Source organism: Megachile rotundata, chromosome 16, assembly GCF_050947335.1.
Source record: "Megachile rotundata isolate GNS110a chromosome 16, iyMegRotu1, whole genome shotgun sequence".
In the NCBI taxonomy this organism is placed as follows: Eukaryota; Metazoa; Arthropoda; class Insecta; order Hymenoptera; family Megachilidae; genus Megachile; species Megachile rotundata.
The window spans coordinates 3,305,658-3,328,069 of NC_134998.1; the positions used below are offsets into that span (position 1 = coordinate 3,305,658).

The following is a 22,412-nucleotide window of genomic DNA, read 5'->3' on the forward strand; positions in this document are numbered from 1 at the left end:
TCGCAATCTCGTATGAGACGTCTAGGAAGAATGGTATACTTTCGCGAAAGAGAGGAGAAAGGAGACAAGTATCGAGCGTGGTTCTCGAAAATGTCTCCGCTCGTCCTGTGTGAATTCGTAAAGCGGGGATTCGCGGTATCCCGGAGACATTCGGTCCACCGGAGGACAGAAAAGGAAAATACGAGGCAAATGACGGCGAACGAGAAAAGGAGGACTCGACAGAAAGAAGTAGAAGAGGTAGGTAGTAGTCGAAGGTGGAGGAAGAGAAGGCATGTGTCCCAAACGACGTATGCACGCCGAGACACGTAAACGATATATCAGGGGGTTAGCCGCTGGGGACGGACGGCCCGGGCCATCTTTCTTCTACTTATACGTGTGATATTCACATGCGCAAACGTGATACACTCTATAGAGAGATCCACCGGCAAATATCCAAGACTTGCTGCTCACGGCAGCACCCGAGTGCTCTCGTGAGCTGTAAATGTATTAAGGTTTGACGACCGTGGTTGGACCCTTTGAATCAAGGGGGGAGCTAAGGGGGTGTGTGCCCGGGTTTGTCGGATCTTGTGCCTTAAACCGTACGTGCTGTGCACGTTTTGGAACTTTCCTTGCACTATCTGGACACAGAGGAACAAGATCGTCGCGCTTAAGAAATATGTTCAGGAAGATCTATGAGCTAGCACCTAGTAGATACTTGTACAAGATGGAGACTCGCTATATTGGTACCTGCTTAGCCGAGTGTTTACAACTTCGATAGTATTGCCTGTTTTGTTTTGTACGAATAAATAAGATCTTAAGCTATGTACACGTGAGGCATCGTTTCGAAATTGTTCAAGATTTTAGTTCGAGAAATTTTTGTAATATATCATTCAATATTTTTGTAATGTACCATTCAATATTTTAGGGAATATTATTGTGAAGTAATAATTTTTGATTTTGTGTAATTTATAAGAACATGAAGCTTTAAATGACTTTGGGCTGTATGTATAAAAATTATATTCTTGTAAAGTAAGAATTTTTTATTATTGAGAAATTTTTTGTATGACTCATAAAGAAATGATTTTCAGATTCTTAGAATTGAAATAAGAGATTTCGTCAATAATAATTATTCAAATTTATGGCGTGTTGTTCTTTCATTTTGATTAATTTCTCACGAATACACGTAATGGGCGCCGCCATATTGGAACTAACGCTCACACTGATTTACTTCAGTATATTAAAAATTAGATAATTAGATTTGCAGAAAATAGTATTAGAATAAAAGATTTTGCCAATGATGACTTAATTAGTTAGGATACATACTAAATTATTTCAATTTGAAGCGCTTCAAATTGATTAATTTGTCACGAAAACGCGTATTGAGCGCCGCCATATTGAAAACAAAACGAAGCTCACTTTGCCTTATGATACAAACGATCCAATAATAAAAATAAAAATAAAGTCCAAAATGTCGGAATAATATAAAGTACAATATTTTTCGATTTTGATTAATTAGAACAATTAATAGAAAAGTGAAATGTAGCCAAGTACCTGCAAATTCAACGTACCATTTATATTTCTTCCGTGCAAGTTTGTCGAACAAGTCAGTGAAGTGAACATACGCGATGCAGGCATTAGGACATCGTTGAAAGTGCAGCTACGCTTGCTCGTTTGTATGCGCGTGCATTATTACGTCCTTATATTATATCGCGAAGGTACAAATGTCCGTACGTATGTAAAATTCCTAGCTCCGGCCGCGTAGAGCCATAATAATATCTGTGCTGATAAATGAGACACATAAACGTACACGTAGGGGTTTCTCCTCTTCCTCTTCAACCCCCTTTCCTTCCCTACTACCACCACTATCGTCAGCGACGATTCCATCCCCGTGTGTCTTAGCTTATTCCACTTTTGCGGCAATGCATTACGAATTTTACATTTTACAAACGGCCACGTTATCTCTCTTGACAAGAGGTATTTTCAGTGAATGATAAAGAACGGCTGAATTACTTCGATATAAGAGTCACATTACCGATGAATGTGTCGTGGTAATTGAAATGTGATTGAACGCTTCAGTCGGTTTCTACAGTGAACATTAACTCCTTGCTAATCAGACCTTGTCATTATAGTTAGAATTTTTGTTGCAATATTAGAGAAAGAGAGGTTATGAGAGGTTTTGAGGTTATGTAAAATATGATTAAACTATCAGTAATGATAGAGAAATTTCCAAAAAGTCAAACTTTTCGTGAGAATTCATCAAACAGTTTTAGAGTTGTGAAATCTTCAAAAATTGCAAATGTCCAATCAAGCTCCAACGAATCGACACTTAATCGATAAAAAAATATCCGGCAATCGAATGAGGCAAGCAGTACAAAAGGAATTTCAGTTCGCATTAACATTCTCATGCTTTTGAGGGAGAGTAATCCGCTCGCAATTCGTGATCAGGATTCGTACGCGGGACTTCTGTGTGCAAGGACAGATTTTCGGATTCGCCGTTCCCCGTTAATGCGATTCGCCGTTTCTAGCGTGGATTAAGGGGAGATGTCGTAAATAACGAAACGTCAGTCGATGTATCACCGAGGAATTTCGGATCCTATTATTATTCTGGCCGCGTCTCGATCTGGTACGACGACGACGTCGTCGTCGGTGTCTTTCACACACGCGCCTCCTCTGATGTAGCTTTTCATCGCGCTACTCGCGTGATCAGCGGCTCGAATCTTGCCAAGTGAAAATCGGTCAATGCTGATTCACCGTATTTCAAGATGCCGTGGCGGTCATTCAAAATTTTAATTCTCCAAAGCCCCGCGAAATTTCAAAGTTAATCGAACGTATCGTTGGCAAACTTTAAATCTTAATTGACAAGTTTAACTAATTCTGGGTTATTATTTTTTTTTTATTAATCGCGATTATTTTAGTACGTCGCATGTTTAATTCTAGAGGTTTAACAAATATTTTTTAACTATATTAAAGTGAATGGTGTGAAGCAGTCTTTAGCAGAGGATCCACTTGAAAATATTGAAATTTTGACATATTGTTGTATTAATATGTAATGTATTAACAGTTTTATAAAATAGATAGGTAAAATATGGATAACGTAGATAGTTTTAGATACTCATGTTTTACATACTTTCAGATATTTTTTAAATTGATATATTTTAAATCTTACCTTTTGTGTAATTTTAGATATTTGCCTATTAGATATTTTTTAATACATACTTTTAGATGCTTTTAGATAATTTTAGGTAATTTTAGATAATTTTAGATAATTTTAGATAATTTTAGATAATTTTAGGTAATTTTAGATAATTTTAGATAATTTTAGATAATTTTAGATAATTTTAGATAATTTTAGATAATTTTAGATAATTTTAGATAATTTTAGATAATTTTGGATAGATAATTTTAGACATTTTTAGATACTTTTAGAAACTTACCTCTTAGATAAATATTTTTAGATTTTTACTTTTGACATTGATACTTTCAGACGCTTATTTTTTAAATACTTTTAGATACTTAGATATTTAACTTCTAGATACCTTAGATGCATACTTCTTACATATCTTTGGATGCTTACGTTTAGATATTTTTATATATTTAACTTCTAAATAGATACTTTTAGATACTTATCCTTCAGATAGGTGCTTTCAGATACTTACCATTCACATACTTCTAGATACTCACTTTGTGCAAATTTTCAAATACTTGCCTTGTAGATGTTATTTAACATAAAATCAAAATTTGCGAACACACGTTGATAATGTCGATATGGTATCAATTCCATCGCAATAAATAATGCAGCGATACCGCTAATTCTATTTTATGTCTTGCCAAATTGCGGCAGCGAAATAAAATCTCTTCATCAAGCCAGTAGTTAAAATTAACGCCACCAAAAGCGAACATGTATCGAAGCCATTTGAGTTTTAATCATTCCCCTTTTAGCTAACTCAATCAATAAACCTCTCAATTAACATAACTTTTTTACAACTATTCATATACGTATGCTATATAAACAAATGTGACAGATTTTGCAATATAACAAAATATGACATAGACTTTGCTATATAACAACAAAATATAATAATTGTACATAACAACAAAATATGACATAGATGAGACATAACAACGAAAGACCCTGTTCCAAAAATCTTGACAAAGCAGTTTATTCAGAAGCGAAGCTTCAGATTCCATTTTTGGAAAGTAAAGTTGGTAAGATTTATGTCAGCTACTTTTCCTGTTTGCGAGACAAATCTTGTAATGTAGTCCTTGAATCGTGTAATTAGCTCATATGAAGATACATATAAAGATTTCACAAATATCTGAATTTCACTTAGGATACATATGTAAAAAAAATGTTAATTTTGAAAGAAAAGATACATAATCAGAAACAGGTAGTACTAGGTCAAGTGCATCCAAGGGGTGATAACAATTTAAAAAATTCGAATGATGATAAGTTATGCTATCAACAATCTTTCTTTCACTGGCAGCAGTGCTCAACAGTTGCATCGTAAGGCAGGTCTTTGAAGTCGAGTGAAATATTAGCAGTCGGTACTCGAAGAGCATCGAAATCGTGCGCAGAAAGTGGGGTTGGCGTGGAAAGACGGTGGAAGAAAGAAGGGGCCAAAGGGATTTCAGTCAAAATACACCTCCTTGGTGCGCCGGTGGCCGATAAATTATTATCTCCGAAAGATTAGCTGTGATGTCGCGACCCTCATAAATATCAGTGTATATTTTTGCCCGGTAAGCCGATTTCATTTCTGCCGATGCCTTCGAAACGTGGTGTCGGCTGCTGCCGAATCGCGCGAAATCCTTTTCTACCTCTCCTTCTTTTCGCGTCTTCCTTTCTTCGAAAGAAGAGTCTTTATAGACCAGGAGATTAAACATCCTTCTCGTGTTCTTTTTTAATTTTGCCACGCTATTTTCAGTCGGTAAGGCTGCTCGTATGTCAACGGACCGTTCGAATCCTCGGGGTAATCGTCCGCGTCCCTTCTTCGATCTTCATGATCCACACTTTTACCCTTATTCTTTCTTTCTCTCAAAACTGTTTCGGGCTTACAACTTCAAAGTTTAACACTACTTCAAATTTAGAACTACTTCGAATTCAGAACTATTTCGGTTCTGATGTCTTTCGTTGCTAGGAGTACGTAGGTTAGGTTCCGAATTCCTAGCTTATTATTTAGGCTTCGTTGATTTCAGGTGTATTTATTTGCTTTGAAGATGGAAGCATGGAAGAATGATTGTAAGAAAGAGTCCTCAGCAAGGCGGATTTAGGTTAGATATCCTTTCGCTAGATTTTCGCGATAGTCTTTCGTTACTAGGTATTTGGACATACTAGGTACTAAGTTAAGTTACAAATTCTTAACTTATCATTATTTAGGTATTATTGATTTCAGGTATATTTATTTGCTTTGAAGATGGAAGGATGAAAGAATGATTGTAAGAAGATACAGCAAGGTGGATTTAGGTTAGATATTCTTTCGCTAGATTTTAACGATAGTCTTTCATTACTAGGTGTTTGAACATACTAGTAAGTTAAGTTACGAATTTTTAACTTGTCATTATTGAAGTATTATTGATATCAGGTGCACTTATTTGCTTTAAAGTTTAAGGGACGAAAGAATGATAGAGGGACTGTAAAAGAATAGAGTCCTCAGTCAAGGTATTTAGGTCAGATATCCTTTCTAGGTTTTTTTTTAGATTAGACAGTCTCTTGTTGCTGGGTGTTTGAATAAGTTGTGAATTTCTAACTTAGATATCATTGATTAACCTTTGAAGGTTGAAACAGTGTTAAGACTGTAAGAAGATAGAGCTTTAGCAAGGTATTTAGGTTAGATATTCAGTAGATGTTCGCAAAAAGTAATGTGGATGGTTCATCAGAGCACCAATCATGGACTTATCGGGACAAAGTTGGCGATAAAAATGGCGGTGTTCTTTCCCGGCGGATTTTCCGTGTCATCTGGAATTGGTATGCGGCATGGCCTTCTAACAATACGACAATTTATATGGATTTGGAAGAGTCTTCAGCATCTCTTCGGATCTGGGTACCTCGAGTTTTACCTTCCGCCGTATTCAATGGATCCTGCTCTCTCTCGCCCCGTTTTTTCTCCCTCTCGCCGTCTCTCTTTTTACCCCGCTGTTCTCTTTAACCCTCTAGCTTTTTTTCTTTCTTTCTTTCTTTTCAACCTCCTGGTCGGCTTGTCCTCTTGCTCGCACCACTCAGATCGCTCTGCTGGGCATCAGCGAGGTTTTATCTCGCATTCAGAGACTGCATCGTCCCTCATGGATGGATCGGCAATCCTCTTTAACTCCTCACCCCTCTTACCTCTCGTTCGCTCTTTCTCCGTCTCTTTCTGTACCTTTCGGTACATGTGTATGTGTGATTCTCCATCTGTACTCCCGACGTTCTTTTTCCTCGGAGTCTATCCGACCACTCGATGCGAGATTATACCGCGACGGATATTCGCGAAAAATTCGTGGATTCGATGTGTACTGCATCTTTGCACCATTCCCAGAGGAACATTTTTATGGTTTTCAGAAGCGAGCGATGATCGTACCGGATATCCGGCGGGGAAACCGTGTGTTTGGGTCTGGGGTTAGCTGCGTTCGGATTAGGGGTGCATTTTTAACACGCAGGGTAATTATGTGAGAGGTATCGAATAAATTCGGAAATAACGATGGCGGATCTACTGCCATCGGCGACACTACTACTTTTATATCAGATTTAATTATACTTATGTCAAAGGAGTGAGATTTTCCATTTTATCTTTTATTAAGTTAATTAGGATTTTTGTATATGAGCTTTGTAAGAATTTATTCTTATTTGGATAGTGATTTACAGTTCATAGTTTGTTTTGATCTAATTAATATGTTACTAGAACCATGTGAAATGAATATGGAAATAGTACATTGAATAGTATATTGAAATAGTATACTTTATAGCATAAAAGGGTTAGAATGCATTTAAAAGCATTATATTACTAAAAGTCGATAGCAAGTTTAACGTATAAATTAAAATAAGAATTGTTTGACAAGTTATTACATGAAATCTCAAGGCAAAGCAGAAAGCAATCTTCTAATTTTTCTGTCTAATAAGAAAGTTGGTGCTTTGTCCTAAAATAGTTTTACACAATTTTATGAAATTTGGAGATGTAGTGTATGTAATGCACAAAAAAATGATGCTGAGAAAGTAAGAAATAAATTCAGAAATGCATAAACAAGATTCTGTTATATATTATAACTTCAAAAAATAGAAATGTCTGTGTTTAGTGGGATTTTGTTAATTTCTTAATAAATGGAAAAATGTTCAGGACTTCAAAAATCACCGCAAATTTTTTTGATGGAGCTATATTTATTTTTATGCAAAACTATTGTGTACAATAATATTTACAAGATATTTTAATTTTATAAGTGAGATATGTGATGCAAAATGTTTTTAAATTTCTTAAAATTTTTATTACTTTATTGTATTCTGTTATATTAAAAAATCATTAATTTGCTCTTATTTATGCACAAAATAAAATATTCTTTTCTTAAAAAATTTTCACGTGAAATTAAAAATAGAAATATTTTCCAATTTTGTATTGCATTTAAAGTATTTTTTTATGAAAATATAAATTTTTATTATAACAAAATTAGTAAATATATTTATTATAGTAACATATAATTTTTATTATAAATTATAGTAATATATAATGTGTATTAATTAATAATAGTGATATACGATTTCAGTTAAGTTAAAGAATAATTTTATTCAAGTTAACGAATAGTTTTATTTCTATATTAAATTACAAGAATACATAAAAACTTACTATTAATTTATAATATGTAATATCTATCATAAAATTTCTTATATTAAGAATATATATCAATTACCAAATTAAATAGATTTCCGTAAGATAATTTTTTTATTTCGAATTTTTCCGCGATTGTAAGATATATTTATAAAATTTGTACGCGTTCAAAAAGTTGCTATCACATTCATCGTTGATTAAAAAAAATAAAAGGTGATATTAATTCGTACATAAATCTTCGTTGAGTGTCACTGCCATCATTCGATAGTTCCGAATATTCATCAAGAGATGGCGCAGTAAGTACCATTAACTAACCTAAATATCTTTATTCATTTTAGTGCCTTCTTCACATATTTCACGACATTCTTCAAAAATACAATTTCATATTTTACCTTAATTTCTTGTTACCTCGAATGTCGTTAAACAAAATAATTGAACGAAATATTTCAATTTTGATTATTTGTAAACTTCGAACTTTCTATGCATGATTGTTCAGTTTTCAAAAACGCACACTGAAGTTTTTATTCAATTATATTTTACACGAATTAAGTTACTAAAGTTTGCTTGCAATTTGTCAGTAAAAATGACACGATAAAAATAATTTATTCTTGTGCGATTATCTTTGCAAGAGTAAACTAAACAATATTGTACTTTTACAAAATATGAACCATGTCAGAAGATTTATTTCATTGAAGGTTCCAACTTGTACAAAAGAGTAAAAGTTAACAGATAATAGATCAACTTTCAGTCAGATAATAGTTAACAGAAAATAGTTCAACTTTCGAAGGGTCATTTGATTATAGGCCCCCCTCCTATTTGTTACTTTTAAAACTTAATAATCTTTAAATATTCTCTCAAAGAAAAGAAAATTACAGAATACTCTGTTCCCATTCCAAAACTCAGAAGTAGTTTTGAGATCTCAAGTTTCTTGATCAAATCGCTCGAACAATGAGCATGTGACCTTATTCAATTAAAAAAAAAATGAACATAAAGTAAGAAATAATGAACAAAAGTTATTAAATAACGCATAGTCATTATAAATCTAAAATTGGATAAATACTAACTGAAATCCTTCTAAACACACGTTGTTCACATTTCTAGTACACTTGCACTTGAGCAGACGTCGTGTCACGTTCAATATTGCGTAAAAGTATAAACAATGCCGTGCGTAATGTCAATGGAAGAATCCTTCTGAACCGTGTATAAAAATGTTTGCTCAGGTCATGGAGAAGTAACATTATATTACACTTGTTCTGGTGTACCGAACTGAAACACACCGTCTCTCCTCGTGTTTCAACGTCTCTTTGTACGTTGCCCCTTCAGGAAGCACGATACAAGCAATCATAGTGAAATATCATTCTCCCGTATTCTCTTCGCAATTCACATCTTGCTAAATGAAAAGTGCAACAATACATTATTCAAGGTGGATACGCTTTGGAAAGAAAAGATAATAGTTCATGTATATGCGGACTATTTACACACGTAGACACCGTGGGCGTCAATTCAACACTTCCTCTCATTTTATCTCTAATTTAACGTTTTTTATCTTTGTGTGACAGTTTATGATCAAACTTTTTATCTGACAGTGTGAAAATATCTGAAGATCGGGAAAGAAGCTAAGTTCTAAGTTAGGTTAGAAATAAATTTAGATTAGGTTACTAAATTTGAAATGACTCTGAAATAATTTTATTTTAAATTACTTGCAAATATCCTACCTTCTGCACTAATTAATTTCGTACACTATTGGAGATTTAAATTTAGTATTAAATTTCAGACAATCTTCGTGCATTCTTCATGTTCTAAATGTCCCATAGGTTAGTTACTAAATAGAGCAACCCTCAATTTATTTTTTACTCTAAAGCTCTAGCAAGGCTATGGTAGAAAATATATTGTTACTCTTAACCCTACATTTTTAAATTTTATCTTTCATAATCGCGCAAAAATACAAAACCTTTCGACGCTTTCAAATGTGATGGCAAATGCATAGAGAATAGTTCTCTCGTGTGAACAAATCGTACACAAAAGGTGATTTTCAACCAGATTCTATTATCTGACGAATAAACAGCAGCCGTACGGTTGGGAAAGCCGAAGTCGGCAGAGAGAGAATCGAGTTTACGATGTAACAGCGCTGGTCGGCTGATCTGAGAACGAGATTGGACCTGTAATTCAGTAGACCGATATTTACGATATTTATTGGCTGACCGAAACAATGGATCGATATTGTTTTTCGATTGGCCGTGCTTTTGCTCGTGTGGCATTTTATACGCGGTGTGGTTTTATGGGTTTCCCTTGTGTGCACACGGTTGTGGCGAACACGAACACACGGGATCCCGTCCTTAGGTACCAGGGTCGCAGACAACCGGGGTCTTTATGCGAGAGCACATAAATAATATTTAATATGACAAAGAGAAGCGGCATTACTTTGTACGATATATATATATACATATATATATGACATAGAAATGTCGCCGATCGCGTATCTTACTTTCAAATACGATCGGCCTCTTTATTCCACGTGGTATTGTGCGTTGAAGAATCGTGTTGTGTGTCTATATCAATGAAATCTACTTTCTTTTGTTTCTGTTCCATGCAAATTTCGAGTGTGTTTCAATCGGTTTAACGAGAGGTTGTGGTCACTTATGAAACTTTGCAAAGATTAATTTAACACAGCAAAAACTGTGCTTTCTTAGAAATTTATGAAAAATATGATAAACTAACCAAAGACAACAAAACTGTAATCATAGCGTGGGTTTCTTCCCATATGGATATCTACGGAAACGCCGATCTTCAGGCAAAAATTGCAGCTGCGACAGTCACAGAAAATCAGCCGATATTAAACACCTCTACGGACATCAATAATCATATCTACACTACTAAAACAGTCATGAGACTCTACATGGAGAAAATACAAAGCCAGCTCAACCCATTAATAACTCGACAAATTTTACGATCTAAAAACTAACCCTAAACACAATAGAAGAAATTAAGTGGCAGTAACCCGAACTAGGACCGAACACACCAAATTGACTCACTCATACATACTCAAAAACGGTTCCCCCAGAAAGTGCGATATATGCAACACAACCATAACCATCAGACACATAATATTGGAATGCCGAAAATATACATCAGAAGAAGATTAAACATCAATAGCGTATCAAGACACATTACTAAAATTTTGTAAAACTATAGGAATCTTCAAACAACTATGAAAAAATTATGTCAAACCATCCACTTCCGACCATAACTTTATCTCCGTAAAATGGTCAACAGTCGCTAATAACCTGCGTAGTTGATGCGACTATAAACAACTATTTAAAAAAAAAAACTGTGTTTTACGCTCATTGTGCAAATACGAGTTGAAGTCGGCCACCAAGATTAAATTTTTCTGACTAAATATAACATGCAAAAAGCAAACTGTAATTGCGAAACATTTCTTATTAAATAAATACTTTTACTGACATTTTCCCAATCTGTTTGCTTCAGTGAATGACTTTAGCTTCGTTTTTCAGTGGTATTGACATCATGTTCAGATGTTTTTGAGACATTGCAATGTCTCAAGAGACAATTTACAATCATGTAGAATCAATGTCGAGTTAGGTAATCATAGAACTTTACATTTATCTTGAGGAGACTTTTGGAGGGTGGTCTAAATGCTTTCTACCCTAATTACGTCTTTTATTAACATAATTAATACTACTTTTTAAAGAGCTGTGTGTTGTGATACAATCGTAACCTTAACCCTCGATACGAAATGCGATCTTTTTCTTTTTGAAAGTTCCTTTCTGTGAGACGTTTCACTTTCTAACGTTTATAAATCTTACGAATTCTTACGAATTAAAATTGCAGTATCAAATGGAAAAAATGAAGATATGAATTTATTTACATATGATGTTCAATTGCACCAACACGAAGAGGATATACAAGATATATGGATCGTTTAAAAATCAGGTTTCATGTAATTCGTATATTCACGAATAACGTCTATTTGTTAAATATACGTACAGTATTTTAAAACGTCAAACTTATTAAACTGTTTAATAAATCACACCATACCTCCTTTATACCGAAATATAATCTTATTTTCTTTGGTACAAATTTTTACCCGTCACGAAATTTATCCTACAAGCAAAGTTAGGTTAGGTTGATATCTGCATACCACACGCAATATTTTAAATTCGTGCTGCATCTTTCTCGCTTTAAATAAAAATTTCACCGTCAGCTTTTTATCATTTTAAATCAGGGCAAGACAGTATTGCAATGTTAGGTTTAACAAAGGATTCTGACATTATTATACAAATAAAATTACAGTATCAAATTTGACTACCAATTAGTTACTTTGATTGCAAAATTAGTTATAAATTCGAATATAAATTAGACTATGAATTTGACTAAGAATTGGTTAAAAATTTCAATGCAAATTAGTTAAAAATTCGAATATAAATTAGTTAAAAATTTGACTATGAATTAGTTTTGTGATCAATTAGAATTCAGTCAATTAATTAAAAATTTCACTACTAATTAGTTACAAATTTAACTCTCTGTTATCTACAAATTGAACTATCAATTAGTTGAAAATTCCATTATCATTAGTTACAAATTCCACCACAATTTAGTTGCAAATTCAATTACCCATTAACCACAAATCCGACTATTAATTAATTACAAATTCTATCAACTAGTTACATATTCTATCAGTCAGTTTCAGCAACATTGATTGAAATATTTTGTTTAAATCATCTCAAAATAAAATTAGTCTTCAACTGACACAACATATCCTTCAGCTTGCAAAAAATAATGCAGATGTAATTAAACAACCACTTCGCAACAAAAGTCATAGTTTTCTCCGTATCGATAATCAGGAAGACAAACAAACATCAATCTACATTTTACCGCATGTTTTTCATTTTCAAAGATGCATACTCTAGGTATAGAATTAATCTTCCAGGAAGTGTCTCACCTGGTACAAAGCGAACCCAGAAGGCAAGACGCCATAAAAAGGAAAAGCAACCCCCTAGGTTATCCGATCTCTCGTTGTTCGTCGAATCTCCGATCGGTCCAGATCATAGCCTTAGCTCGGTAGCAGAAAACAAAAGACGTATCGTCCATTTGAATATCAAATTTGATGCCGGCCGGCATAGCTCTTTCTCTCTGTCGCGTTATCCATAATCGTATTCAAATGAAGATCACATAAGGGTATGCCTTATGTGAACAGTAGCTTACTTCGGTCCGCTCTCGGCGCCGTGTTTTTCCTCCTTCGCCCTTCTTGTGTATCAAAGAAAGACGATTCGTTCGGTGACGAACAATAACGATAAACCATATAATGGTTAACCAGCGACAAATGTACATAGGCAGTTCTAGGGCCGTCTCTTATGGCTAGGCGTATGGTGGATGAGGATGAAGCTTGAGAAGTTTGAGGGAGGATGAGGGGAGATCCACATATGCATACAATTGATACAGATATACCATCGTCTTTATATACGTGTCGCGTTATTCTTACTGCGGTATACCGAGTCGGCACAACACGAGGAGAGTAGGCTACAATACGATAACGCCGCTCTCATAGATTCGATGTAGAGGCAGCCGAACTACCGGATGCCCAAGGGCCGACTTGCAACGCAGCCTTATTGCGCTGACTACCCGCGACAGGACAGGTTCGCGTACATCTGTTCCTGTCATAAAGAGTGATTTAAGGTCCTTACTACGCATTGATCTGCCCGCCTTATGGATATCGACCGTTAAACCTTGTAAAAATGGTACATTTGGATTAGATATATTTTAACACTGTCGAAAGGTGATTCATTAGTTAACCAAATTAATTTAACCAAATAACCAAACCATTTAACTCTTGCTCATTACCTACCAACTCTTTAATGTATTAGATAAATAAAGGGGTTCTTAAATGTTTTGCAACAGTACCGAGTATGTAACATATTTTTTTTTACTGCAAATAAAATCCATATTCAATCACACTGTTTATCTGAATTATTTATGAGATCTAAGGAAAATGTAACGTCGGGCTACACTCAAACAAAGAGTTAATACAATTTAAGATATTTAACGTTTAAGGTGTTATAGACATATCAATATTAACCCACGAGTTGGCATATGAAGGTAGAAGAGCTATCAAATGGTCAAATCTAAGCAATTATTATTTTTAACCAAAAATTATTCTTTATCGTTAACTCCTTGACTTATAACATCTATCTCGCGACGCACGTTTATACACATATGAATGTTAAGATTGAGGTTTAAGTTCAATACCAATACTTTGATAATCTTTATGCATAATTTAGATTTATGTAGGCAAGGATTTAATGACTTCAAAAATATTCATTAAACTTTCAACAGTTTTGCTATCTTGTTTTCTGTTATTTCTTTCAACAAAGTTGCTATCAATATCTTTGGGTGCAATCCTTCAAAATGACCTGGTAAGGAAATTCTTTCACTGAGTGCGTCGCAGCGTCGGCAATTAAACGACGAGAGGAACTTCAATCTAGTTCTATTATTTACAAGCTTAGATTGAATAATTGTGTAACTAATATGTGCTTTCTTATTTTTAACACATCGATCTCCTATTTTAAATAACAATACTTATTAAGAAATTTTTGTAAATATGTCAACTTTCGTGAAGCTAACGAATCTTAGGCAGTTCATATTATTTTCAATTTATTTTTTTACTTTAGTTCAAATTTAAATATAAGTGACCATCAAACGTTCGTAAATCTAGTGTTAATGATTTGTGTTTGCGTGTTTAGGTATTTTAGGTATTAATGATTTGTGTTTGGTGTTGTTACAAAGTAACCTTGTGTACGTTTCTCTGTCTGATTGCTTACTTGACAAGATGGAGGCTCGCAGTGGTACAATTTTTATAAATGAGGTTATGGGAAGGTTCCTAACTTATGTTAGCTTGGATATTCTTGAAAAAGCAAAGTAAGTGATGAAACCAAGCAATACTTCGACATAAATAGGAAACTGCAAATAAAAGATTATACCCTTACACTACTTTGACGAGTCTGACTCGCGACGCGCTCGTACTTCGATCGTAATCAATTTTACTCGAATTTTTAGAACGCTTCAATTTGAAGTTCAAGTCCAATTATAATTTACATAGTCAACGATTGCATAATAACATATTGACATAACAAATTCAAATTTTGTTGTCTGTTTTAATATTGTAGCTGTAATTAATCTGTTCTAACTGACGCACCTGACAAATAAGACATAGTGCAATGGGTTAATGAAATTTCTGTGAACGATGGTCGATAATGAAAAATACGTGTTAAATATTTTCTTGAGAACTATCTTCCACATAAGTTTCATTGAAATTGGTGTGTTCGATTTGATACGTTTCCTTGTAAGATTAAGGGTTATGCCCACATGTCGAAACTAACCAGATGTGGATAATAATGAACTAAAAATTCTGGATAGAATGTAATCCTCATGTGTTATTACTATTACGAGAACCTATTGATTTGAATCTACAAAAAGTGTCAGGAGAAGCTAAAATTATATTGTACTATTGTATCGATATAAACTTGGTGTATTATTAAATCGAGATCTAATCTTCTTGCTGTGATATTGTTTTCTAAGATGTAACAAATGAAGTTTCTATTTTTACAGTTTATCTTATTATTGGATCATAAAAAGTTCCAGTTATTTTTAATAGTTTTCAAATTTTACACTATTATTTTCAATGAACGCTATTTTTAATATGTGGAACTATTCTTACAATATTTTGGAATGGAAAACAGTTCGTAAAATATTTATTTTTTTATGTTTAAGTATAAGGAAAATATATTCAGTCAATTTTAATAAAATTTGCACAAAGTGGTCATTTAGAAATTAGAGAAATTAAACATTTGCTAATTGGAAGAAGTGATAATGTAGGAATTAGTTATTTCATCTGAAATCTGGAAATGTAGTCTTGAAAATTTCGATATGAAATTTGCATATTTGAACATTTGGTGAATGCAGAAGGTTCGTAATTTGAAAATCTCGAATTTCAAAGAATTTGAAAGTTGGAGAATTTAAAAAATTTATACTAGAGTACATCAGAATTTCACAATTTATTTAAAGTTAAGTAAGTAGACATTTGAGAACTTGTAAATTTTTACAACATAAAAAATTTTAAATTAATAGATTCGAAAATTTTCAAATCTAAAATGTGAGAAATTTGAAAATTCGAGTATACAAGTATTTAGGGATTTGAAAACTTGAGATTTCGAAGTTTGGAAATTGGAAAATTTAGTAGTCTAAACAGCTTAGAAATTTGAGTATTTCAGCATTTAATAATTGGAAAATTTAGAAATTTGGAAATTTCGAGATTTGGAAATCTGAAAATTTAAAATTTTACGTATTTGAACATTTGTGTATTTGAGAGTTTGGACATTTGGAAACACTGAGTATTTAAAGATATGAAGATTTGAAAACTTGAAAACTTAAGTACTTGAAAGCTTGAAAACTTGAAAATTTGAAAACTTGCAAACTTGAAAATTAGAAAACTTGAAAACTTGAAAACTTGAAAATTAGAAAACTTGAAAACTTGAAAACTCGAAAATCTGATAATTTGAAAATGAAAAAATTCGAAAGTCTGATAACTTGAAACTGAAAAAATAAAAAAATCTGTTAACTTGAAGATTTGCAGAAGTAAAAGTAAACATATCTCAAAACCGCAAACCCATCCTCCCTTTTTTAACTGAAACTGAAATTTCCCCATCGCAACCAAACTTGCGGTTAATACTTAAAAGGCAATGAATAATTTTAAGACGACTTTTACGAGGAATTCATATTATTTTTTTGTTCAGCTATTTCCCGAAGAATATACAAAAAATAATACTCCGAACATGTTTTTAATGCGCATTTTTCCTCCACCCTTTTCCTAAATCTTTTTGCTTTTCATGTTTATGCAACGATTGCACGTAGGCGATGGTTTATTTTTCGTTACCGCGTTATTTATTTTTTAACGTTGAACCAGACATAACGTAACATACGTTCCATGTAAAACTTAATCTACATCCAGGGGTAAAAAATATTTTTATAATTCATGAGATGTTCATTTAGCAAAGCATAAATGAACAAAACCGAACCGGTGTGTTTTCATAATAGTTTCATGGCTCGGTTGCAGACAACGTGTAACATGAATCTTTTTAATTCGAGTTTTAAGAAACGTATGTGAACATGATTTAACTGAAGTTTAATTAATTCTGTATATTCGTATACTATGAAAATTACACGTTGCAATATTCATTTGAGAGGCATATTGAAACTTGACTATCTTTTCGTAAATTTCTGCGAATACTGTGAGAAACGGAGTCATAATGACCTGATTTAAAAAACTCGTATCTTTTTACGGTATGATTACTTCGGTAGATAATAAAATGTATTAAAATGGAAGAAATAACAGATATCGCTCTTAATTTGATGTAATTTATGACACTAATATTTTAGATAATTGTGTGCTTCTTTTATTCGTTTTTCTTCTGCTGTGAAGTCAGTGTTATGAATTATTTATAATAATCTGAAGATAGAAGTTGGAGTGAAGTGAAAATATTTCAAATGCAGCAATTATTTTTGTTTAAGATAAGTATTTAAAATACAATAACTTTTTTTGATTAAAGTAAAAATGTTTAAGATGCAACAATAAATTTTTCTTTGTATGAAAGTATTTAAAATGCAACAAGAATTTTTTCCTTGAAAAAAAGTAAAAATATTAAAAATGCAGCAATAATTTTTTCTTTGTATGAAAGTATTTAAAATGCAACAATAATTTCTTCTTTAAAAAAAGTGAAAATATTAAAAATTCAGCAATAACTTTTTCTTCGAATGACAAAATATTTGAAGGATTACATACAAGAATTTTTAATAAAATAGAGTTAAAAGTAACGAAAAATTTTGAATGTATAAATGTTTTTATTTCGATTAAAATTTAATTCTATACAAAAGATTGTTTGCAAATCTACAAATATTTTAAGGAATGTTTACATTCAATGCTTTTCGAAATTTTATAGAAAAGGACTTCCATTCCTTATATTTGAACGAATTTTAAGTAATTTGTAAAAATACCTCAGTTATCGCTATAATTAAAAATATAAAAATTTTAACTGTACATTGTACCGTTTGCAATGCATATTTGTTTAATGTAATTTTACAAGCAACTGTTATTTGTGTTACAAGTGTGTTCTTCGTAATTGCACCCCTGACTGTTTTCGTTTCTACGAGCAGTGTTTTCTTCAACTATATTTACAGTACTCTATTTATTTAATAAATGTAACATATCTACAAATTCTACTTGGTATATTGCATACAATATCCATAAGTTTTTGATAACTGATTTGAGTGAAAAAAATCACTTTTCTGATCTAACAAAATTAAATATTCTTATGTTGCAAACTTTTAGATGCTATGAATTTTTGTTATAACACAACTTCGTTCAAGTTTTAGTATAATTTTTGTTCATTTGTCATAATATAGGAAAAACATAAAAATTAAAAAAGGAGTATTTCTGATATGAACTATCAATTTTAGTTAAGTCATAATCACTGTTACAAGTCTTAATTATTAACCATTGTATAAAGAATGCTGTATTAAGTATTTAATAAAAAATGCTGTATTAAGTATTTAATAAAGAATACTATATTAAGTATTTAATAAAGAATACTGTACTAAGTATAAAGAATAATGTAATGGTTGAATGAATATTTTTATGAACACCTCAAGCTTAAATCCATATTAATATAGTTAAGAATTATTTACCAGTCAGAAGATCAAATACAAAACTACTCAACAAAAACAAAAATAAAATACATTCTACCCAACTTATCCATAATACGTTATAATCCTTACAGTTACATAATAATTCTCTCGCAAACTGGTATTTATATAATTGATATTCTGTATTCAACTTGCAGCGACAGGTGAAGCAAAGGATACAACCCTTACAAGCAAAGAGCGAATAGGATCGGACAGAAATAACACAATCACACGTCAAGTAATGTCCAGGAGTATCAGGTCGTTGGTGGGGCACAACAAGGTTGGTCCGAGTCCTTCCTCGTCGAGATCATTCTAGTAGGCGGTACCAATGTGGCCAGGCCTACTTCTCTTCCAACTCGAACCTAACAATGTGTTTATGCACGGGTCTCAAACTTTTACTTGGTAAATATTGACAGAAAGGAAACCCTAACTTTTTGACCTTGACATATATTATTAAGGACGAGTAACTTTTCTCTGTATCGTTCATTAAAAAGTTGTTAACCTAATACATTCGTAAAAGTAGAGATTTGTATCAAAGTGTGATAATGAAAATTTTAACGATTTTGGTAGTGGTTTATTTGAGGCCACGCCTACCAGGGAGGGGAGGTATATGAAGGCTGAATTTCTAAATTAAGTTGAATAAATTTTGATCATTTTGAATTATAAGAAATTGTAGGAATAATTATTTAACGCTAACCTAATTCTAATCTAACCAAACTTGACGTGTTTAATATATTTAAAAATGAATGTCAGAGAATACCATGAATTGTAGAATGTGCGTAGGTTAGTTTAGATTGAAATTTTTCCAAATATTTTTTGTTAATAACTTTGTAATGAACAATCTTGAAAACCACCTTAGAATGATTTAACACATGTCAAGATCAAGATCTTTATCAATATTTGTACACTTTCATTAATGTTTGCTTCAAACATTCTATTAATAGTGACTGAATAATTGTAGTAGATGAATACTTGATTGACAAAGAAATGGATGTTGATTAAATCACGAACATACAATTTATAATACAAATAAACTGTATCAATATAGTGGCTGCTGAAAATCTTGACTACTTACAGAGACTTTTGAATCAAATGACAGGTCAAACTTTTTTATGGCATAATTGTAGTTTCTATTTTTTTAAAAGGTAACTGGCTAGATCAAATGTAGAAGTTTAGGCTAAATTTAAAATATTATAGGCGAAGTGGATCACTTGTTCAGGTATGTATGATCACTTGATCAAGTGTTTCACACATGGATCCACTTCAATCCACTTAATTATAAAAAGTCAGAAAATCTTCATAACAAGAAAAAGTTCAGAAACAGTTCATAACAATTATTTATTATTCTCTTTATTTTTATATATTTATTTGTTATACTCAGTTATTCAAATCATCACATGAAACCTTATAAATACATACAAACATAAGTACTACAACTCAATCTATTATGAACATCAACATGTTGTGAAAATAACCTTCGTATGAAATAAGAAATATGAACAAAGTATTGAATGCTCCTAAAATTTCCAAGATTCTATAACTTACTATATCACAAACGTTATCAGTAAAACCTGACCAGAAAATGAAGTAACGTACCTAACAATAGCACCTACGTAAGCTTCTGACCGCCTCCTATCACCGATAACAATTCAAAACTGGAATCGAGATCATACAGCGTGTCGAATCTACGAACGTGGCAGAATTCTTCGGGTATGAAAACCAAACCTACCCTAACCTAACCTGACCAGAAAATGAAGAAATGTAGCTAACAATAGCACCTACTGACCGCTTCTTATTACCGATAACAATTTAAAACTCGAATCGAGATCATACAGCGTGTCGAATCTACGAACGTGGCAGAATTCTCCGGGTATGAAAAATCATATATACATCTCGTGAGTTATTTGTCTGTAACGAATAGCTGGCATTAGTTAACAGGATATCAAAAGGATACCTCGAGCCAGGCCACCAAGGCACCAAGAGACCCCACCCAGTTGATGCCCGGTGTAACATCAGGAACGAAACCCTCTACCGAACACAATGCCTCGAACCTGAGACTCTATCGCGATATTATCCGGTTATAAATTGGAACACAGCTTCGTCCTGGCATTATGATGTCTCTAATATGTCTTTTTCTTCGCTGGCCACTGACCACAACCGATCTGTGTGCCGATCACCGAGTTGCATTTCGATTCCCACAGCATTCTGGCAAATTGTTTCAATTCTCATCGAATCTGTTCTGCCATCAAACCATTTGTCAGAGTGTTAGGTTACTATCAATTTTATTTATTTACATTGGCTTTTCTTATTTTTACTTTGAGATGAACAGATGGATTGACTGAATTTGATTCAAAAGTGGAGCATACACATATTTATACGCAGCCATTATAGCACAGTTGTTGCAATAGGACCTGATTCTTAAAATGTCCTAAAAATGGCGACAGGAATGAAAACCTCTGAATAGTTACAAAAGATGAACTGTACTTACGGAACGATGACTCTCTGGTTTTGATAGAAACAGCTTCTGATGAACTTAAGCTTAAGCTGATTAACTTAGCTTAACTTAGCTTAATTCTAGCGTTAAGTCGATCATAATGTAAAAATCCAAATGACCGGAAAATCGAAATGAGTTACGTTTTCAGCAAAGGCGGAGGCTCGGTACAAAAGTAGCCTGTAAGTTGCAAGATCCTCGACCTCTTCCGCCGACCAGGAATTATTCAAAATCCTTGCTCGTACGACTGCTCGAGATAAATAACGTTCACCTTCTGCCTTCCTCCTCTTTTTCCCTTATTCTCCATCGGATGTGTTTCGTGTGGGTGAGCTCTCTTCTCAGGGCTCTCCCGTTGTTGGATGTTTAACATAACACGGGCAATCATTTATGCGTGGGGAGCTGGACAGCGACCCCATAATTTAGACCAGTGGGCAGAACTAGCTTGCAGCACTACCTGCGATTGGTCCCATACGGGGTGTACTTTGTTACCTTGTACTTGAACGCCTCTTTCAAACGTACTTTGTTTTTCTCTGTTCGGTTCTGTAATTCTCTGGCAACTGCTCCTTTCACTTGATGCTAAAAATTACGCGCGGTGAATGTAGAGGGAAAAGTTGTAAAAGAATGTAGCCGAACTTTGTGGAGAGAAAAGTTTGAAAAAGAAACTAAAGAAAATTGATGAATGATGATTTTATTAGTACAAGCTTTATGTGTGAATCACGATTTAAATCCGAGTATCGTATATCAATATACAGGTTAAACCATGCTAGATATGAATTTTTGTCAGAGAATCTAACTTCCTTAAAATGGACTAAAACACGCACAGAACACAAAAAAATTGTCAAACGTGTCGAAAGGTGGCTGGCAAGAGGTCTGCAAGGGGAGAGCTCCTCAGCGAATAAAAACCGAGTTAATTTATTATTGAACATTAGTAGTTATTATGAATCTAAAATAGTAGATGATACATTGTCAAATTATATAATTAGCTTGCATATTTTAAATTGTAATACATATTTTCAGGAGTAGAACCTTTTAGTCTTCCACAAATCAATTTTTGGTGGTCTTCGTTCATGGACGCAGTTACATTTTACTATTACATTTTACATTTTTAATAATGGTTCATTTTGACGAAGATTCTTTGAGTTTGGAGCATATACATATACGTATTTATGTAGTTAATCAGCGATGAGGTTATTTTATTATATTAGGTTAAGTTAGGTTGTTTGCAATAGCAAAGTGTTTTTGGGTGTGGACTTGAAATTTATTTCTTTGTCCATCTTTTGATGGAAGAAGGTTTATAGAGAATTTACTGTTGGTATTTATTTATTATGTGAAATTATGGTTATTTGAGATAGCAAATGAAATTATGGCTTCGAAATTGGTGAAATTATATAGGTTAGGAACAG

At 33.0% G+C, this 22,412-nt stretch overlaps 1 long non-coding RNA gene across 2 annotated transcripts in view; it reads left to right on the plus strand.

Moving 5' to 3' along the window:
- LOC105662297 (uncharacterized) overlaps positions 1-22,412 on the plus strand; it is a 221,136-nt gene that overhangs the window by 171,302 nt on the left and 27,422 nt on the right. For both annotated transcript variants that reach the window (XR_013040923.1, XR_001095792.2), the window contains exon 2: positions 18,677-18,920. This is a non-coding gene — a long non-coding RNA (uncharacterized LOC105662297). The remainder of the gene's footprint in view (positions 1-18,676; positions 18,921-22,412) is intronic.